The sequence below is a fragment of the Heterocephalus glaber genome, unplaced genomic scaffold (genome assembly GCF_053883595.1).
Source record: "Heterocephalus glaber isolate CG9 unplaced genomic scaffold, H.glaber_assembly_v1.0 deba00000281, whole genome shotgun sequence".
Taxonomy (NCBI): Eukaryota; Metazoa; Chordata; class Mammalia; order Rodentia; family Bathyergidae; genus Heterocephalus; species Heterocephalus glaber.
This window is the reverse complement of record NW_028258139.1, coordinates 12,571,558-12,586,879: the sequence shown is the minus strand read 5'-3', so window position 1 is coordinate 12,586,879 and position 15,322 is coordinate 12,571,558. Positions and strand designations below refer to the sequence as shown.

The 15,322-nt window shown below is 39.3% G+C and overlaps 1 protein-coding gene across 1 annotated transcript in view; it reads right to left on the bottom strand.

Annotated features, from left to right (window-relative positions):
• LOC101709785 (uncharacterized) overlaps window positions 1-14,645 on the bottom strand; it is a 41,662-nt gene extending 27,017 nt beyond the window's left edge. Inside the window, exons 1-2 of the mRNA XM_087183612.1 lie at window positions 14,349-14,645; window positions 8,231-8,376 (exon numbers count right to left, since the gene is read on the bottom strand). The gene's annotated coding sequence lies outside the window, so the exon portion shown is untranslated. The remainder of the gene's footprint in view (window positions 1-8,230; window positions 8,377-14,348) is intronic.
• Between the last annotated feature and the right edge of the window lie 677 nt (window positions 14,646-15,322).

Here is a 15,322-nt window from a genome sequence, read left to right as displayed (position 1 = left end):
TTTCATTGCTAGCATGAAATACAACTGACTTTTGTGTGTGTATCCTGAAATCATGTTGAACTCACTTATCAGCTGTTTTTTGATGCACTCTCTAGAGTTTTATATATATAATATATGTATATATTATATATACATGTGTATACATATTATAATCATGTCATCTGAAAAAGGAATAGTTTTACTTCTTCCTTTCCATTGTGGATGCTTTTATTTCTTCTCTTGTCTACTTGCCTGGCTAGAACCTCCAGTATTACAGTGAGTACGGTGAGCACTGATATCCTTATCTTCTTCCTGATCTTAAGAGGAGTTTCCAGCCTTTCACTATCAAGTATAATGTTTTTGGAGGTGCTTTCTCAGATACAATTTATTAGGTTGGGGAAGTTCCCTTCTTTTCCTAGTTTGTTGACGCTTTTTGTCATGAATTGATGTTGGATTTTGTCAAATTCTTTTGTTGCATCTATTGAAATCGTCCTGTGGGTTATTTTAATAATTTAGTGTGGTTTATTATATTAAGTTTCATGTATTGAACCAATCTTGCATTCCTGGCAGAAGTTTTACTTGCTGTGGTGAATAATTATTTTTATATGCTGATGGATTTTGTTTAGTAGTATTTCTGAGGATTTTCACATCTTTATTCATTAGGGATTATTTGTCTATACCTTTCTTTTTCTTGGATATTTTTGCCTAGTTTTGGTATCAGAATAATGTTGCCTCATAGAATGAGTTAGTAAGTCTTCCTTCATCTCATTTTTTGGGGTAATTTTTATGAACAATTGGTGTTAATTCTTTAAGATTTTGGTAGAACTCAACAGTTCTGCTCTTGCGCTTTGATTTGTGGGAATTTCAGATCTCTAAATCTCTTTACTTATTATAGGTCTACTAAGATTTTTTGTTTCTTCTTAAGTTATTTGGTCCTTACATCTTTTTATTTTTTTTCTATTTCATCTAGGTTATTTAATTTGTTGTTCATATTATGTTCTTGTAATCATTTTTATTTCTGTCAGATCAATTGCAATTGTCCGTTTTCTATTCATAATTCTAGTAATTTAAGCCTTCTCTTTTTTTTCTTTTGATCAGTCCAGATAAAGATTTGTTAATTTTATGTTTTCATAGAATCAGCTTTTGGTATTCTTGATTTTTCTCTACTCTTTTTTAAAATTCTGTATTCATTTATTTCTGTTCTAATCGTTATTATTTCCATTTTCCTGAAGCTTTGGGTTTAGTTTGCTCTTCTTTTCTGGCTTTCTAAGGAAAAAGGTTGTTATTGATTTAAGATGTTTCTTCTTGGGCCAGGGATTTAGCTCAGTGGTTCCACTGCCTGCCTCGCAAGTGCAAGGTCCCGAGTTTGATCCCTGGTACCAAAAAAAAAAAACATTTTTTTTCTTTTCTGTGGAGATGTTTATAGCTATAAATTTCCTTCTGAGCACTGCTTTCATTGTGTTCTATAAGTTATATTTTTGTTTTTATTCATTTCAAAGTTTTAAAATTTGCCCTTTGAACATCCTCCCTGACCTATGGTTTACTTAGGAGTATGTTGTTAAATTTCCTACATATTTGTGAATTTTCCAAATTTCTTTTTTTATTAGTTTTAAATTTTATTCCATCATAGTCACAAAATATACTTTATATTATTTATTTGAGTCCTTTTAAATTTATCAAATTTTGGCCTAATATATGATCTATTTTGGAGAAAGTGCCATGTGCACTTGAGGAAATTATGTGTTCTTTTGTTGTTGGGTAGATAGTCTGTTGATATCTGTCGGGCTTGTAGAGCTATTTAGTGTTTTCCTTCTTTGCTGCTTTCTGTCTAGTTGTCCTATCCACTACTGAAATTAGGATGTTGAAGTCTCCTACTACTATTGTTGAATTGTCTATTTCTCTCTTTAAATCTGTCAGTGTGTGCTTCATGTATTTTGAGGGTATATATACATTATCTTCTTTCATCATTATAAGATGTTCTTCTGTTCCTCTAGTAACAACTTTTAGCTTAAAATCTATTTTGTCTGTTACTGTCCATCCTGGCTCTCTCCTTTTCACAATAGATTTTTTAGTAGATTCCTTAGGGATTATGATTGACATTTTAATTAATAATTGAATTTGGATTATTACAAACTAATATATTTAATCGATATACAAAAATTTTGTTCCTATTTCCACCTCATTTTTGCTATTATTGTCACAAATTACATCTTTGTACATTGTTATTGTCAACATAGATTTAGAGTTATTGCTTTAAGTAATTTTCTTTTAAATCAAGTAGAGAAAAAGGGAATTACAAGCCAAAAAACTGTCTTTTATATTTACCTATGTACTTACCTATATTTCATCATATGAATTTGTTATGGTCTATTCTTTTTCCATAGATGCCTGAAGGACTCCCTTTAGTATTTCTTATATGACAGAACAAATCCATGTCTACTAACAACAGACTTTCTCCATTTTTATTTATCTAAGAATGTCTTAAATTTTCTTCATTTTTGCAGGGTGATTTTGCTGGATATAGACTCCTGGGCTGGGTTTTTTCTTCCAACATTGTATGTCCAACATGAGTACGTCACCCACAGTCTCCTGGCCTCTGTGGTGACTGAGAAGTCAGCTGTTGATCTCATTGAGGTTCTTTTATATTATATGTCATAAGTTGCTTCTCTCTTATTGCTTTCAAGATTCTCTGTTTTGACTTCAACAATTTGATTAATAAGTAGCTGTAAATCTCTTTGAGTTTCTCTTATTTGGAGTTAGTTGAGCTTCTTTTGGGGGGCGTGCGTCAAACTCGGGACCTTGTGTTTGTGAGGCAGGCAGCAGCACCACTGAGCTAAATCCCCAGCTCTGAGCTTCTTGGATATGTAAATTAATGTCTTCCATCATTTGAGACCGTTTGGGCCATCATTTTTTCTAATAGTCTTCCCGTCACTGTCTCTCTCTCCTCTTCTGGGACTCCTATTATGAGCAGGTCATTGGTGCCTCACAGATATCTAAAGCTCTGTTCATTTTTATTCATTTTATTATTCTTTCCCTTTCTCATACTGGATAATCTTAGTGTTTTGTCACTCTGAGTCCACAGCATGAGTGGCCTCAAAAGTTGCAGAACAGGGCCAGGGATTTAGCTCAGTGGTATTGCACCTGGCTTGCAAGCACAAGGTCCTGAGTTCAATGCCCTGGAACAACAACAAAAAAGTTGTAGAAGGGGAATCCATGTGGGAAAGCCCCAGACTATTCCAAAATGGGGCCAGTTGGGATTCCAAAAAAAAGAAACATTAAACATCAGGGTGACCTGTTCATAGCACTTATTAGGATAACTACACAGAATACTGCCATTTATCCTTGGAATGGAATGCAACAGAAAAAGGATATTTAGCCTAGGTATTGTTATGGCTTGTATCTAGATGTCCCCCCAAAGCCTCATGTGCTCATAGGTGGGGTTTTTTTGGAGCTATCTGGATTTAGGGTGTGTGATACTGGGATTAAGGGTGTGTGGTACTAAATTAGTCCACTGATTGGTTTAGTATAGTTCTAGATGTGAATAATGGAAAGGCTCACCCTGGATGTGGGTGGCATCACCCAAAAGGCTGGTAGCCTGGATGGAATAAAAGGGAAAGGGAGGCTTGCTGCTTGCTGCTTGCTGCCTTCTGCTTGCCACACCATGGACTGTTTCTTCTCTGCAATGCCCCTTTGCCCTGCTGCTCTTCTTTGGAACAAGCAGACTATGGACTGAAACCTCTACAAACTGCGAGGTGACATAAACCTTCCCTTCTTCTTTGGGGGTGTGGCTACTGGGGATCGAACTCAGTACCTTGTGCTTGCCAGGCAGGCATGACATCACTGAGCTACGTCCCCAGTCCCAAAGCTTTCCTTCTTTAACTCTGAGTGTTGTGTATTTTATCTCAGCAACAAGAAAAGTAAGTAAGACAGGTGTCCATGGAAAGGGGGACAGGATTTGCATTTATATGAAAGTTTAAGGAATTTGGCTCAGGACCAGGACCATTTCTTTCAGTGTCAGTACCTGAGTATGTCAAGGCCCCAGTTTGGTCTCAAGCCTACTGGGAAATACCTGATGAACAGTCAAGGCTCTAATTTTAAATTGAGACACAAAAAGAAAGTAGGGTAGGACCAGGGATGTAGCTTAGTGGTGCCATCCCTGTGCAAGGTCCTGAGTTCAATTCCAGGTACAGGGGGTGGTGTGGGGGGTAACACTCAGTTGACCTTCATCCAAGTTCAGGGCTTTCTTCTGCCTGCTTAAATCGGGTGAGTCCAAGTGAGGTTTTTATTTCAGGGATTGTAATTTTCAACTCTAGAACTTCCACTTAGTTCCTCTAAATCTTTTATTGTGTTAAAATGTACACAATATAGTTACTATTTTAATAATTTCCATGTACACGGTTCAGTGGCATACATTCATCCACTCACCACCACTCTCTATCCCCAAGTTTTTTTTCTTTTTGGTGATACTGTGTATTGAATGCAGGGCCTTCCCATTGAGCTACACTCCCAGCCCTTTCTTATTTTTTAGGCAGGGTCTTGCTAAGCCACTAAGTTACCCACACTGGGTTGGAATTTGTGATCCTCTTGCCTCAGTCTCCCAGAGTGCTGAGATTATAGGTCTGTGGCACTGATTGGCTTCCAAGAATTTTTTAAATCTTCCCAAACTGAAACTGTGCAACCACTGAACACCAGCTCCTCACTTGTGTCCAGCCCTAGAAACCCCTTCTATTTTCTGTCTTTATGGATTTGACCATTCTAGTCACCTCATGTAAGTGAAAACATGCAGTATTTGCTCTTTTATAACTGCCTTACTTCACTTGCCATGTCTTTAATGTTCATCCATGTTGTATTATGTGTCAGAATGTCATCCTTTCTTTTTTTTTTTTTTTTCTTTTTTGGTGTACCAAAAAAGAATTGAACCCAGGGCCTCACGTATGCTAGGCAAGCATTCTACCACTGAGCTACATCCCCAGTCCCCCCGCCACTTTTATTTCCCAGAGTGGCCTTGAACTTGCAATCCTCCTGCCTCAGTGTCTTGACAACCATGCCCAGCTAGTAATCTTTTTAAGAGCTGAAGAAGGTTCTGTTCTATGTATCTAATGCCTACCATTTATCCGTTCTTCTGCCAGTGGACCTCTGTGTTGTTTCCCATTTCTTTTTATAATTTCTGTCTCTTTATGGATATTTTCCATCAAGGTGAGATGATCTGATGAGATGTTGTTCTCATCCTTCTCTCAGATCTTTAGACATTGTTTGCCTTGGCTCCTTCAACATATATGTAAAGTGGCTAAAGCATTGGTCAAGTAAGTCCAATGTCTGGGCTTCTCAGAGACAGTTTCTGTTGAACCATTTTTCTCCTGTGCATGAACACACTTTTTTCTTTGCATGTCTTGAAACTTTTTGTTAAAAATTAGGTATTTTATTTTATAATTTATTTTTGATTTTTTTTTGGTACCGGGAATTGAACTCGGGACCTTGCACTTGCAAGGCAGGCACCGGAACCACTGAGCTAAATCCCTGGCCCAAGGTATTTTATTTATTTATTTATTTGTTTGTTTATTTATTTTGGTACCGGGGATCCAACTCTGGTCCTTGTGCTTGCGCAGCAGGTGGTGAAACCACTGAGCTAAATCCCCGGCCCAAGGTATTTTAAATAATATAATAACAGCACGGTCTTTTGCTGCCACCATGGAGTACAACCCTCTTGCTAGTGCCCTGCCAGTGTGCCCAGTGACCCACCTGTCTCCACCTTCTTCTCTGGGTTAGGATTAGGGTTAGGGTAGACAACCCCACTACCTGTGTTGGCTTGGAAATGGTACCATGGACACTCCCACACTTGACACCCATGCTCATTTGTCAGGTGTTTTTTTTTTCCTAGTCCAAAGAAGTTAAAAAAATAAATAAAACTATAAAATAAAGGGACTTACATTTTTACAAATTTCTCCAATTAGAAGAATCCCTATTTAATAGGTTGCTTAAAATATCTTGCCCGTGACATGTTTTGGAGATAGAAATTCACGTTTGAGAAGGGTGAGTTTCCAGACCACTGTTCCTGTTTGAGATCCCCGGAGGGCGATGTCATTTAAGAGGCCCCTGATCAGCTGAGCATTCCAGCTTCATGGGCAAAGGCTGTTGAGATGACGTCAGGCAGACCAGGCCTCTGGTCCTGGGCGGTGTTCTTCAGGGATTGAGGTGGAGCCTCACAGATCAAACACAATGCTCTCTTTCTTCTCTCAGAAAACAAGAGTAAAAACAGAGATTTTGTTGGAACATGACTCTTTGCCGCCATCTGCTGGAAAAGTCTCATAACAAATACATTGCTGTTGGCACTGTTGACCATGAAGCCCTACAAAAATATAAGATCCTGAAAATAAGAAGGGATTGTCTAAACTAAGGAAGATGTTGATGATGGGATGGTGCCCTTGAGGAGGTGCATCTTGCACTTACTAGCGGGCTTGAAGTCATTGTTCCTCCTCACCCTGGTTCTGAGCCAGTCTCCCAGACAGGAGAGGGTCTGCAGATGCTACCCCAAAGAAGTGGGGGGAGTGCCATGTCTTGCAGGGTTGGCTCCATACAGTCTCATGCTTAGTAAGGGGAAAGTGGAGCCCAACTCTTTAGGGGAGCTGGGGGCAAGGGGAGCACAGTCAGCAGCCCTGGCCAGCCCATATCTGTACTGCCCCATGGCCCACTATCTTCAGATCAGTCCTGAGAGGAGCCTCGTCTTGAGAAGTGTGGGAAAAGAGCCCTCCAACATTCCCCAACCCTTGTCCTCTAACCCCATGTGGCTTACAGACCTTTAGGTTGTGATCCAGTTGGGGCTTAGGACTAGCAGTCTGTCACAGCTCTGCCCCTCCATGGAGCCTGTGATGACTGCTGCCTGCCCACTTGGGCCGTTTCGACTTTGCCCCCAAAGGCTCTGGAATGTGTTGGTGTTGGTGAAATGACACCCGTGGTATTAGTGAATCAGCCCATGGGAGTGTCCATCTGTGTCCCCAGAATGTCTGACATTCCCACCCCGTCACTCTCCAGGTCAGAGAAATGTCCCTTGTCTGAATGTTTGGTTCCCCAGAGGTCCAGTTTGTGCAAAAACATAGGGTGAGTGCTTCCTTCTTTTCCTTTTTTGACTATTTAAAAAAAAATTTTTTTTTTTTTTTTGGTACCAGGGATCGAACTTGGGTCCTTGCGCTTGCACAGCAGGCGGCGAAACCACTGAGCTAAATCCCAGCCCCCTGACTATTTAGAATTTTAAATTGGTGTCTAGAGTCTTGTAAGGATGAACAGTGTGACCCCCACCCCGTGCGTGCGCATGGAGTACAGTTGCTGGATGGAGAGCACTCCACCACCCCATCTTCCCAACGTTTCTAATGTTCTAAAAGGACTCAACTAAGAAGCCTCAACTCTTCCAGGTGCAGGCCCTGGGGGACCCTCAAATCAGCTAGCAGAGACCTCAGTCAAGTGAGCGGGAGACACAACCCATCCATAGCCATCCAGTGGGAGGAAGAGTTCAGGTGCAGGAAAGCTAAGGCCCAGAAACCTGAGGCTACCATATGTGCTGGGCTGACCCTCCCCTGGGGGACAGAAGTGGTATTCCACAAGCACAGTCTCCAGCAGATCTTGGCCCAAGATAGATTAGTCCAATTTTGTGCAAGGGGATGCCCTGGCATCATCCCAGAACTGTAGACACATGTGACTCCAGAACTGAAGCCACCCCCATCCTGTTCTCCAAGCCAGTGCACCGCAAGGCGACCACATAGCTTCAGGGGCTTCTGGAAGCTTCTAGGTACCACATGCTCTCAGATTGGGGTCAGCTGTTGGACAATAAATTCTGCAGTCATCTGGGGCCTTCCCAGAACCAGGCAAATAACACAGATAAAATACCTTGGAAACAGGGAGGAGACATATGTTCCGCCCTCTCAGGGACAAGTAGTTCCTACTCACCAGCATCTGCCCTGGACCCGCCTGGTATGGCAATTGCAAGTGCTGGCAGGTCATAGAGGCAGCCAAACCACCTCCTACCCGCCCTCCGGCCCATGATTCTGTTAATGACCCCTTTGTTACTGTCCCTCGCCCCCGCCGCCTGTTTCCTGAGGGCAGACACTCTATGCTGCCAGGCTTTAAAGGTCACGCTCTTAAATCTCTACTCTCTCCTGAAAAACATATAGGCTTTCAAGTGTTCAGAGCACATCTCACCTTCCATTTTACATGTCTCTGATGCCTGAGACTTTAGTTCTGCTTTTGTCTTTCATCTCACCTCTGCTTATTCCCGTGTGCGAATAGCTTAGCTGTTGGAAGTGATCCAGGCTCTGTTGGTTCTTTCCAACTCTACTCCACATCCAGGAATGCAGCGAGCATGGGCACATCTTGTGCATGCTTGTGACATTTTTTCAGAGTGGAGACCTATTTGAGAAAATGTCTGGTCATAGGGGCTGTTTTAAAAAGACTTTCTCCCCAGTAATTTCTTACTGTGTATTATCTCAACAAATAAATACAAAATGGCCAAGTATACATTTTCATGGTATTCTCCATAGCCATAAACTAATAAAATTTTCAGAAGCACATTCATCTTACCTCCCATCTTCTTTTTTAAAAAATCAATTCTTTTAATTTTCTACAATTTTTAGTAATGGATTCTTAAAAATGAGTAACCTAAGATGACTTGGGGACAAAGATATTATTAAAGTACAGATACATTTAATATACAGGGACTAAACCACATATTTTGTTAAAGCTAATAAAACCCTAATTTCCTATACCTTGGAAGTTATGCAGAAAGCAAGATAGATACCAAAATTATTTGTGATCAGATTTGGCTAATTCACTCAGTCTATAGGTCATAACAATGCAGCAATGTTTGGGCAATAATGAATATCCAGGTGTATTTGTTTCACCATAATTTATCTTGATGATACTTTCAAGTAAATATTCTTATTAAATGATTTCTCCATGAAGTGGAAATATATACAATAATTATTTCTAGTAAGAGCAAAAAGGATGACTATCTCCCCTGCCCTCTAAAAAATTATTTTTAGAATTCTATTTCAAGTAATTCCTTATGTGATGTTTTATAACCACATCTATTTTTTGAAGGCCATTTAGAAAGGCAGAAAAGAATATTAAATGTCCACAGAGTCATCACCAAAATAACCAAATGGATTTGAATTTACTTTTGCATGCTCGCTGAGCTGCCTAAGTCCTGGGCTAAAAGTGCTACAGAGGGAGGAAGAGCTGCTGTTCTTGTGAACCATGATCTCTTCCCATGTGCAAAAAGTTCAGGTTCTCCAAAATACCATGGCATTTTGGTTTTAGGTCTGGAGCTTTCTTTAAATTTCAAAGCCAATTTAAAATTGAAGAATGAATACATGTAAAAAATTTTTGTGGATGAAGATGACTAAACTATCAGGTTAATTTCCTAGGTGAGACATCAAGAAACCCAAAGCAAAGTACCTGTAAGTACATGACCATGTGCTACCAAGAGCCCATGAGACCAAGTGATGGAAGATGGTGCTCCTCAATGATTCAGATTACCCTACCATTCATGAGACATGTGCACAGCAGGACTATGAGTGATATCCCACATTGTGATAATTCAGAAATCTACATTTGACTCCAGAAAAATGGACCTGGAGAATGGATTGGATGGTAGACAGTGCAAACTGCAGTTGAATGAAAACTGCCCACAAGAGTGTTTTATATTTTTTTCCTTTAAGACTACATAGGAGAAAGAAAATGGTGGAATGGTGATCGGTAGCAAAATTCAGCCTCTCCAAGATCCAGAATCCAAACACTGGAAAGTAACAGCTTGTCAAAGAAAAAAAAGAGAAACAGATCACCAGGAACTGGGAAGGAACTGACAAAAAAAAAAAAAAAAATAGAAGCTACAGAGAAGTTGGAAAAATAGTCTACAACACAGAAAAAGGGAAAAAAAGGAAACAATCTGTACCCTCTCCCTAGCTCTTGCAGCTTGTGGGGAGCAGAACCTGGCTCCCAAGAAGCAAGGCAAGTACCTGGAGCTGGAAGATCCAGGGGAAAATGGCAGTGGAGTCCATGGCCTTTGTGAACTGCAAAAACAGTGTGGGATTTTGCTCCAAGGGAACTCCTTCTACATGGCAGGAAAAAGCTAGAGAGGGATTCAAGCAATGGCACCCACTGCATCACCAGAGTGCTTGGTCAGATACCATTTTGGGAAGGGACTGATTGTTTAAATTGAGGATTCAGAACAACTGAAAACCAACTTCACTTCAGGGCTCCCAGTGTACTCTCCCACGGTGACTGGGTGAGAGGCAGCCATGGTAAACAGCCTTGAACAGAGAGCAGTCTAGAAAGTGATCCCCTGAGAAGTTTAAACTCAGTTCAGGAAGAACATGGGCCCTAACCCCTGGGGTGAGAAGTCAGGTCCAGCTTGAGTTGTGTTCAAAAACAGCTGGGTCTTTCCACCACCTGCCTCGCAAATGCAAGGTCCTGTGTTTGATCCCTGGTACCAAAAAACAAAAAAACAGCTGGGTCTGAAAGTGCCTGCTACTATTAAGTACCTGTGAACCCTTGCCCTGGTGCCTACATCTAGCACAGATCTGAGATCTGATTGCCTTTCCTATCCACCAATGTGAGCAAGGACATACCTCAGTGTGGACATTGACACAGCCTGGGGTAAACAGAGAGGCCTCTGGATTAGGGAGTGCACCTCACAAACCTACAGACTGTAAGGCTAGGTGGAAAAGACTAAGACTAGCTGGACTCCCAAGCTGTAGATCCTAGAAGGAAACCATTCATTCAAAAATACAGAGAAAAAAATATATTTCCTCTATTCTTGGACTAATTTTCTTTCTTTCTTTTTTCTTACTTTATTTTCCCTTTAATTTTTCCTATTTTTGTTGTTTGTTTGTTTTGGTTTTTTTGGTACTGGAGATCAAACTCAGGACCTTGCACTTGTGAGGCAGGTGGCAGAACCATAATTTTTCCTATTTTTAATCTCCATATTATTTCTTTTTCCCTCTTTCTTTTATCTTCTATTTCTTATTGGGGGTTTTTTCTGTTACCTTTATCTAATTCTATTAATATACTTCCACTTCATAATAGGATCCTTTGTCTCATTTTTCTCTTCTCCTTCTCATATCCTATTGTTTACTTTTTTAAAATTTTTCTTTTTGGCTTGGGGATATAGCTCAATGGCACAGTACCTGTCTAGCAAGTACTAGGCCCTGAGTTCGATTCCTGGTACCAAAAAAGAAAAAAAAAAACCCTTAAAAAATGTTTTTCTTTTTTGCATTCTCCCATTCCCAGCCCCCTATACCTTCAATAGTATAACTATTAAGCTCTATCAATCTTTAGATAGTTATTTGACTCTATTTTACTACTTTTGAAGTATTTTCTTTCATTAGTGGCGGTATAGTTATCATATTTAGTAGATATTTGCTGTATGTTAATATTTGGTTTGTCTTAGGATTTATACTATCACCGTAGATTTCTTTTCTAAGGCTAAGGGCGGTACCTTGTTGGTTCTTATGGTATTTCAATATCCAGTTTGTCTTGGGGAATTTTATTATTGCTTATTTACTTGATATTGCCTAGGTTGCATAGTTATTGCTAGTAATAGGTTTACCTTGTATGCTAATACCCAAATTACCTTTGCGATACTAACAATACCATGGTCCATTCCCAAAGAACTGGATACTGGGCCAATTACATTAGATCCTCCCACCCATATTAACAGAAGTGATTGGATCTTGGGGCAGAGGCAAAGGACTATAGTTAGCCATGCCCTGAATGCATCACCAAAAAAGCAGACTAAAGGGCTGGGGATTTAGCTCAGTGGCACCGTGCCTGCCTTGCAAGTGGAAGGTCCTGAGTTCAATCCTTGATACAAAAAAAAAAAAGAAAAGCAGACTAAATAAAGAAATCTCCATTCTAGCGACAAAGTCTTCCACTATAATTAATTTCCAAACCTTAGCACAAAACAAAACCAATCAAACAAAAAACAATAGTAACACAGACTAGGCAACAAAATGCCTTTCAAAACTCCCAACTACCCCAAAGCCAACTCATAGAGCATTAAGGCAGAGGAAAGCAAAAGCCACACAGCTGAATTATTTTAAAGGTTAACAAAAGAGATTAAAAAATAAACAAATGAGGGCTGGGGATTTAGCTCAGTGGTTTCGCCGCCTGCTGCGCAAGCATAAGGACCCAAGTTTGATCCCCGGTACCAAAAAAAAAACAATAGACAAATGAGGTACTCAGTGGGCTCACAGAAACTATAACTAATCAGATAATGAAGGTAATAAACAAAACAATCAGGGAGCTTATAGAAGACACTAATCAAAAGCTAGCTGAGCTAGGGGCTGGGAATGCAGCTCAGTGACACCACAACTGCCTGGCAAGCGCAAGGTCCTGAGTTTGATCCCCAGTACCCGCCACCAAAAAAAAAAAAGAAAGAAAGAAAGAGGAGTGAGTTATATAAAAAAGAGGGAATAAGGACAAGGGAATTCCAGAGGAAAAGAAAGCTAGCTGAGCTAAACAAAATGATACAAAACATAAATGACCAGTTTAGCAAAGAACTAGAGAGTCCATGAAAAGGTTCCAAACAGAAATCCAGGAGATTAAAAATTATATTAGGACAAGCACAAGGCCCCGGTTCAATCCCCGGTACCCAAAAATAAAAAAAAATAAAAAAATAAAAAATAAAAATTATATTAGGGGACCAGGGATGTAGCTCAGTGGCACAGTGCCTGCCTGGCAAGCTGGAGGTCCTGAGTTTGATCCCCAGTACCAAAAAAAAATTGTATTAGAAGTATGGGCAGCAAAAATGACCAATGTGAGGACAAAATATCAGAATTAGAAGATAAGGATGCTTTCAAAGACCGATTACTCAGAGATAGCTTAAAAGCAATAAGAGAACATGAAGAATGGATTCAATAGCTGCTAGATGATGCAAAGAAGACTAATATAAAATTAATTGGAATAAGTGAAAAGTCAGAAGACAGTACAAAGGGCCTTAAAAAACCCGTTAACAAAAATAATAGCAAAAAAACTTTCCAAATACTGGGAAAGAATTAAACATACAGATAAGAGATCCATATAGAATCCAAATAGCCATGATCAAAAGGGAACTTTTCCACATCACATCATATTCAAAATACCCAGAAGTCCAACACAAGGACAGAAAACTAAAGGCAGCAAGAGAAAAGCAATGAATCACTTATAAAGGTAAACCCATTAGAATTACAGTAGACTTGTCAACAAAAAGCTTAAAGCCAAGAGATCTTGGAGTGGAGTGTTTCAAGCCCCAAAAGATAAAAATGTTCAACCCAGACTTATATACCCTGCAACATTTTATTTCAAAGTTGATGGTGAAATAAGGTATTTCCATGCCAAAGATCACCTAAAGAAATTCATGACCACCAAAACCAGCACTTCAAAAAATTCTCAAGGACAACCTACATATAGACAATGAACATAAAAATGTTAAAAAGTCTAATAGAATGAATACATTAGGCAGGGTAAGGAGTCAAGCTGAAAGGGGGGTGGGTACCAGAAACAAGAAAATAATGTAATGACAGGAATGAGTCAATACCTTTCAGTAATGACTCTCAATTTGAATGGTCTTAAGTTTCCCAATCCAAAGATACAGATTGGAAAAATGGATCAAGAAACAAAATCCAACAATATGCAGTATGCAAGAAATACATTTAATCCAAAACAGAAATATACAGATTGAAAATCAAAGGATGGAAAATAATATTCTGTGCAACAGGATCCCAGAAAAAAGGAGGAGTAGCTATCCTATTTTCAGACAAAGTGAATTTCAAGCCAAAACTGATCAGAAGAGGCAAATAAGGTCACTATATATTGGTTAAGAGAACAATTCAACAGATAGAGATAACAATTATAAACATTATATGCACCAAACACTGGCACATCCAATTTCATAAAACAAGCACTACTGAACAGAAAAAAATCAGATAAACACCAAAACAATTATAACGGGAGACCTCAATACCTTACTGTCACAAATAGACAGATCAACTAGACAAAAAAATCAACAAAGAAATAATCAGAGTTGGGCCGGGGATTTAGCTCAGTGGTTTCGCTGACTGCTGCACAAGCACAAGGACCCGAGTTTGATCCCCAGTACCAAAAAAAAAAGAAACATCAGAGTAGAACCAAGCTTTCAAACAAATGGACTTAATAGTTACCTACAGAGTTCCGCCCAACAACAGAATGTGCATTCTTCGCAGCCCCACATGGGACTTTGTCCAAAATAGACCACATGCTAGCCTATAAAGCATGTTTTCTTTTTTCTGTTTTTTGTTTTTTGCTTTGTTTTGTTTTTTCGAGACATGGTTTCACTGTGTAGCTCAGACTGGACTTGAACTCACTGTGTAGTCCAGACTGGCTCAGATGTGCAATGATCCTCCTGCCGCAGCCTCCCAAGTACTGGAATTATAGGCATCCGCCACCACATCCAGCTGAAGCATGCTTGAGTAAATGTAAAAGAATCAAAATTATCCCATGTATATTATCAATCACAGTGTGATAAAACTAGAAATCAATTACAAAAGAAATCACAGAAATTACATGGAAATTAATATCCTCTTGAATAATCAATGGGTCACAGAAGAAATTAGACAGCTCTTAGAATCAAATGATAATGTCAGTACAACATACCAGAACATATGAGACATAATAAAAGCAGTCCTAAGAGGGAAGGTTTTTTTGGGGGGGGGGCAGGGGGTTGTTGTTGTGTTGTTGTTTTTGTAGCACTGGGGATCGAACTCAGGACCTTGAGTTTGCGAGGCAGGCGCATTGCCACTGAGCTACATCCCCAGCCCTACTAAAAGGAAAGTTTATAGCTATGAATGCCCACATCAGAAAACACAGTGAGCCCAAGTAAATAACATAATCATGTACCTCAAGTTCCCAGAAAAAAAAGAACAATACAAATCCAAAGCTAGTAAAAGGAAGGAAATTATAAAGATCAGAGCAGAAATTAATGGGATTGAGACTAAAAATACAAAAAAATCAATGAATTGAAGAGCTAGTTCTTTGAAAGAACAAAGAAAATAGACAATCCCCTAGCTAATCTTTTTTTTTAAAAAAAAAAAGGGAAGAAAAACCCAAATCAAAGCAATTAAAAATGCAAAAGGTAAAATCACAATGGACTGTACCAAAATCTAGATTATTAGTAACTACTTTGAGAACCTGTACTCTAATAAAAGCGAGAATTCAGAAGACAGATAAATTCCTAGATACATATGAATTACCAAAGCTAAACCAAGAAGACTTAAAAACCCTGAATAATACCATATCAGGCAACGGGATTGAAGAAGTAATTAAAAAAAAACTACCAACT